Here is a 5,575-nt window from a genome sequence, read left to right as displayed (position 1 = left end):
TCGGATTTCACAAGGATTCTCCCTTGTTCATTTAGATGATTTAGTCGTACCCTAGTTATAGTTGTTGTTTCAAGAATTGGGGTGTGACAAAATTTGTTATAAATTTATATTTAAACTTTGTTTCGCGGGTATCCGTTGGATAGCGGGTGGTGGGTATCTGACGGATAACGGGTGATGGGTATCCGACGGATAGTGGGTGGCGGGTTGGCGGATACCCGACGGATCTGCGGATGGCGGGTTTGGGTAGTATTTGATATTCATGGATAGTTTCGTGGTTAAAATCTATTGTCCATTTTGTTCGTGAATATCGATATGGATAGTCACTATCTGTGCCCGTCGTACCCGATTGCCATCCCTAGTATGAATCTTAATTCTCCTGATTTCCAAATTTGAATAAAAAATGGTGATTATATTTATAACCTATAGCCATTAATTGAAAAAATAATAAAAATTAATTATGAATTAAATGTATAACCATTTAGCCCAATATTCTTTTAAAAAATGTTGATTCTATTTATAACCTAATTAGCCCTTATTATAGCCCCTAACCACGCAAAATATCTTCTGAAAGTTACAAGCTCCCCAATTTTGCAAAGTAAATACTATTCATCTTCATCTCTAACGTGAGAAGATTCATTCTTCACACTAAAAGAAATTGGGCTTATACCGAGGGAAGTTCCACTATAATAAGTAAAATAAAAGCTATAAATAGAATTACCGAAGATAACTATAAAAGCTGCCGAAAGGCTAACATGACTGGGCCAGTCTCTACATAGAAATGGGCTGCACGCTGATTCTTCATTTTCTTTTACCTTTGTGAACTCATATTATTTACTTCAAAGTTTTGTGTATATATATTGTATGAGTTTGGATTCAATCAAATATGTTTCATATCAACAACAACTACAACAATAACAATAATAATATCATGATATTGAAGTAGGATGGTTCTTTCTTTTCTTTTCTTTTTTCTTTAAAAAAAAAAAAAACCACCTGAAGGGTGAGGGGTTAGGCAGTATCCTATACATGGTGTTGTCCTAGTAGGATGGTTGACCTAGCTTGTTTTAATATTGGGCCAATATTAATGTCGTTTAAAGAATATTGGGGGTAAATGTATAGATGAATGATGCTGCAATAATTGATGAAGTGCCCTAAAAACCAATAACTGGCCAAGTAGAGGAAAAAGATAGAGATCAGTGTCGACGCCTACAGCCTACTGTCCCTCAATATTGGCGTGTTCTGCAAAAGTATATGACCTTCCAAAAATTACAATAAGAGATGTAGACACTTCAACATAATTTCGAAAAGCTTCACATGATCAAATTTTCCTTAATGGGTTTCTAACTTTGCACACTTGAATTCCTCCTATAAATTAAGGGGGAAATTTATATTTAGCCTATAAAATAAATAATATATTCAATAGAGCCACAAGTATAAAACTATAGTAAAAGTAGCTATTTTGTAGTAAAAAGACAAGTATATCTTCAGTGGGGACCACAAATAATATAACTATAATATATTAAAAAAAATCAACAAAAATCCCTCTCTCTCTCTTCTCTCTCTCCCCCTCTCTCTCTCTCTCTCTCTCTCTCTCTCTCATCTCGTCTCTCATCTCTCTCTCTCTCTCTCGATTTTTTAGTATCTGCAAAAATAACTCTCTCTCTCTCTTCTCTCCTCTCTCCTCTCTCTCGAATTTTTTTTTAAAGCCTCGTGTCTCTCTCGATTCTCTCTCAAACCAGATTTATTCCTTAAACTTAGGCCCACAAAATCTCTTAATATATAATTTTAATATTTGATATGTAACGACCCGACTTCTCCAAGGCAAAAAGAAATAGGAAAATAATTGAAGAATTTAATTGAGCTGAATAAAATTGATAATTTACCCATTAAATCGGGTATTCATATCTAAAGAGATAAGATGAAAGAAGATAAAATGAAAGGCGTTGAGAGATGCCAATCAAATGACAATATTCAAACTCAGGATCGCATAGGTTTAGTTTCGTGACTCTGATTATAATCATTGATAGCTTCACTAATAGAAATATGGGTTAAGAGTCTAAGCCCAACAAGATAATATTGTACCACATAATAGAAGTTTCAATTTAGGGGATGGAGAACGAGGTGACAAGCTAGTCATTTGCGGAAGCAAAAGACATCGTAGAACTCTAGCCTCAGCTCAGTCCCGTCTGCACCAACCGATCAACCTGAAAACATTTGAAAATAATTTGGGCTGAGTACTAATGTACTCAGTGGGCACAAGTTTTCGAAATATTTTATGAAGTAATCGAAGCAGTTTATCCAATATCACAATCATGACTTAGAAGGTTTTAAAACGGAATCCCACTTCTAAGCATGACAAACTTTTCTTCATTAAGTGGCGCGCCATGTACGTTCGATTGTTACTCACTTTCTCCCCACATTCACTGATCCCGGGACACGCCCAGTCAGATCCAAAATTCTGTTATTGATCTCGGGACGCACCCGGTCAGAATCAATAGTCTTAACTGTGCTCCGGATAACCTCCTGTCAAGCACCGTGCTCCGGATAACCTCCTGTCAAGCACCCACCCTTATAACGTTCTAATCTGTTAGTGCACGATGGCGATCAACCCATCGAGCCACTAACCTTGTGTACACAATCCTCATTTAGCGTGTTAGGCCAAATGAGAATCTCGATCGATGCTTAAGTGAGCCTTAAACAATTACAGAACGCACATAAAAACATTTATATTGGATAAACAGATAATTTTCATGAAATATCAGAGCTTATATAACTCAAGATACATTGTATGTAAAATAAAACCCACCTCGAAGTGGAGATTCAGTGCTTGCTCTGCTTGAAGCTCTAATGCCCTTGGTTACTCGAACCTACAAGAAATCTATTCTTAAATAGGTCTCGAGGTGTCATCCTAATTTCTAAGTAAAATGGGAATCGCTAACTATTGATACACTTTGCCCGAATTAAGGAATACGTATTCATTGAGGATCAAAGTTCCAAAAATAATTAGTAACTTAATGAAAATTAAATAAATAATGAATTTAAAATTTTTAAAATACTTAGTAATTTAATCAAAATATAAATTTAATCCATGAGGAATTAATAGACTACTTAAGTCTCATCTATAAAATAATAGAGTCCAAAGAATTTAATATAAAAGGTCTGCTTAATTTAAATGAGCCAAGGTAGAATAAATAAACAGAGCCCAATTAGAATAAAATCAGCCCAGTATATATAATTAAATCGGCCCATTAGCTAATTTGAAGATAGCCCGAATTAAAGTCAAGGAAGCCCTAAAGAAAATCAAAAGAAAAATATGAAATTAAAACAAATGAGCCCCTATATCTCTCTCCTCACTCTATCCCATCGGTTCTCCCTCTCTTTCTCACCGCTGTCTCTCTCTTCTCCCTGAACCACCGCCTCTTCTCCTTCCAAGATCTGCCGCCGCCGCCTGCTCCAACCCCGGCGAGGATCGCCGGCTCCGACGCCTCCCCCCCACTCATCGCCTTCCCTCTCTCACCTTACCATCTCGCTCTCCACATCCCATCTGCCCCCCCCCCCCTCTCTCTCTCTCTCAAAACCTCCACCTCTTCTCCCTCCACAGATCCGCCGCCGCCGCCTGCTCCATCCCCGGCGAGAATCGCCAGATCCGAGGCCTTCCTCACTCATCGCCTTCCTTCTCTCGTTTCCGGTAGCAGACGGCCAAGGAGGGCCACCGCCGCTGCTGCTCCATTCATGCCGCGTCAGCGGCGCTCGGCCTTCGGCCGCGCCGCCCCGGCCTCGCCCACGACGCTGCCTCGCTCCGACCCCGTCTGTCTTGGCCGTGGGTGGCCGGCGGGCTGCTGCAACGCATGCAGCGCCGGCAGCCGCGGCTTTGAAAGCTCGGCGTCGAGCTCGGACAGCCCGCATTCGACTCCCTCTCGTCTCTCACACTCAACAAGGCAACAAAAGGAAAATTCTCAGATTTGAAAAGATTTGATTTGAGTGATCTGTTTCTGAAATTTCTTAATGAAAGCTGTCAATTGTTTTTGTTTTGAACTGATCCTTCTTCTCTCATTCTATTGGTATGTGAGTTCTCATTGTGAATAAGTCATGGAAAAGTATGTGTCTTAGAGTTGTACTGTGTGAGTCTATGTTCAAGAAGTGAAGGAGATGTGAATAGCATAAGACTGTAGAGTAGAGGATTTTACCTGAAAGCTGGAGCATAAGCTGATGCATAAGTGGTCTGTGTAGTGAGGTGAAAATGAAGGTGTGTGGTGAGGTGAAAATGAGGGTGGAAATGAAGGCTGCAGTCATTAACTAGGATTGATGAATAAATCTGAAAACAATGGCTGAAATGAGGCTGAAACTTGGCTGCATGTAGGCCAAGTGTCACAACATGGCTGTTGAAGAATATCTTGGAAAAGAAAAGAATTTTCTGCAGGATAACTTGTCAAGATTTGGAGATAAAATAAAAATTTGATGTTGGTGGATTCTTGAGAAAAGAATAGATGTTTCATCTCACTCACGTAGGCAGAAAAATATTAATCTGATCCTGGGCTCATAAAATAAAGTCTTCATATGTTGGGCTTAATGCCTCAAAAATAAATAAATAAGTAAATAATAAGTAAATCTATCCAAAGCTTTTAAAAATATAACTATATATATTGGGCCTTAGACTCAGTGGAATAAATAAATAAATACAATGATAGATACTTGAATAAATAAAATGAAAAATATTTGTAATAATATTTCTCATATAATTTAGTAATGTCTCAAAATTTTGATTGATCAAAATAATTATATTGGATATAAATCTATATCAATCTCCTTGGTATAATATAATTATAAAATATCGGACGTGTATCAATAGTATACTTAATTAATGGTCTTCTATATTTCTTATGAAAATGTCGGGATGTCACATACCACCCTCCTTAAAAAAAATTTCGTCCTCGAAATTTACAAGCCGTACCAATCTAACTCGGGGGTTTGAGCTTACAACTTTTCTTCTAGTTCTCACTTCGCTTTTTCTACACCATGGTGGTGCCAAAGTACTAACCAAGGGATTTTGCTCGTTTCTTAAAACTTGGAACTTTCGATCAAGCATCGGGATTCGGCTTATCTCCATAGTTCAGGTGTTGGGCTAGAACTGCTTCATCCTGCTTTACTACGCGCTTTGGATCAAACACGTACTTTCGTAATTGTAGAACGTAAAATACGTTGTGTACGTCCTAAATGCTAGGTGGCGGTGCCAACATATCAGCTATGAGTCCCACTCTACCTAGGGTCTCGAAAGGTCCTACATAGCGGGGTCGCAATTTATCTCTACTTCTAAAACGAATAATTCCTTTTGTGGAAATTTTGAGAAAGAGTCGATCCTCAACATCGAATTCTAATTCAGTGCATCGTGTATTGACATCAGACTTTTGTCTATCTTGTGCTTCTGTTATCTTCTGCTTAATCTGGTCGACTTTCTCAATCATCTGCTGAACTAGTTCCGGTCCCAACAATTTTCGCTCGCGTGCTTCTTTCCAATAAAGTGGTAATCTGCATTCACGTCCATGTAGCCTTCGTAAGGTCATTCCAATCGTTGACT

General features: G+C 38.5%; 1 long non-coding RNA gene across 1 annotated transcript; it reads right to left on the bottom strand.

Moving 5' to 3' along the window:
• Window positions 1–1,832: 1,832 nt before the first annotated feature.
• On the bottom strand, window positions 1,833–4,494 carry LOC130988928 (uncharacterized). The gene is made up of 3 exons (XR_009090257.1): window positions 4,188–4,494; window positions 2,807–2,867; window positions 1,833–2,204 (listed from the first exon to the last, which is right to left on the bottom strand). It is a non-coding gene; the product is annotated as an uncharacterized LOC130988928 (long non-coding RNA).
• Between the last annotated feature and the right edge of the window lie 1,081 nt (window positions 4,495–5,575).

The sequence above is a fragment of the Salvia miltiorrhiza genome, chromosome 6 (assembly GCF_028751815.1).
Source record: "Salvia miltiorrhiza cultivar Shanhuang (shh) chromosome 6, IMPLAD_Smil_shh, whole genome shotgun sequence".
NCBI classification, from domain to species: domain Eukaryota; kingdom Viridiplantae; phylum Streptophyta; class Magnoliopsida; order Lamiales; family Lamiaceae; genus Salvia; species Salvia miltiorrhiza.
The sequence above is the reverse complement of the archived record's forward strand: the minus strand, read 5'-3'. Positions and strand labels throughout refer to the sequence as shown.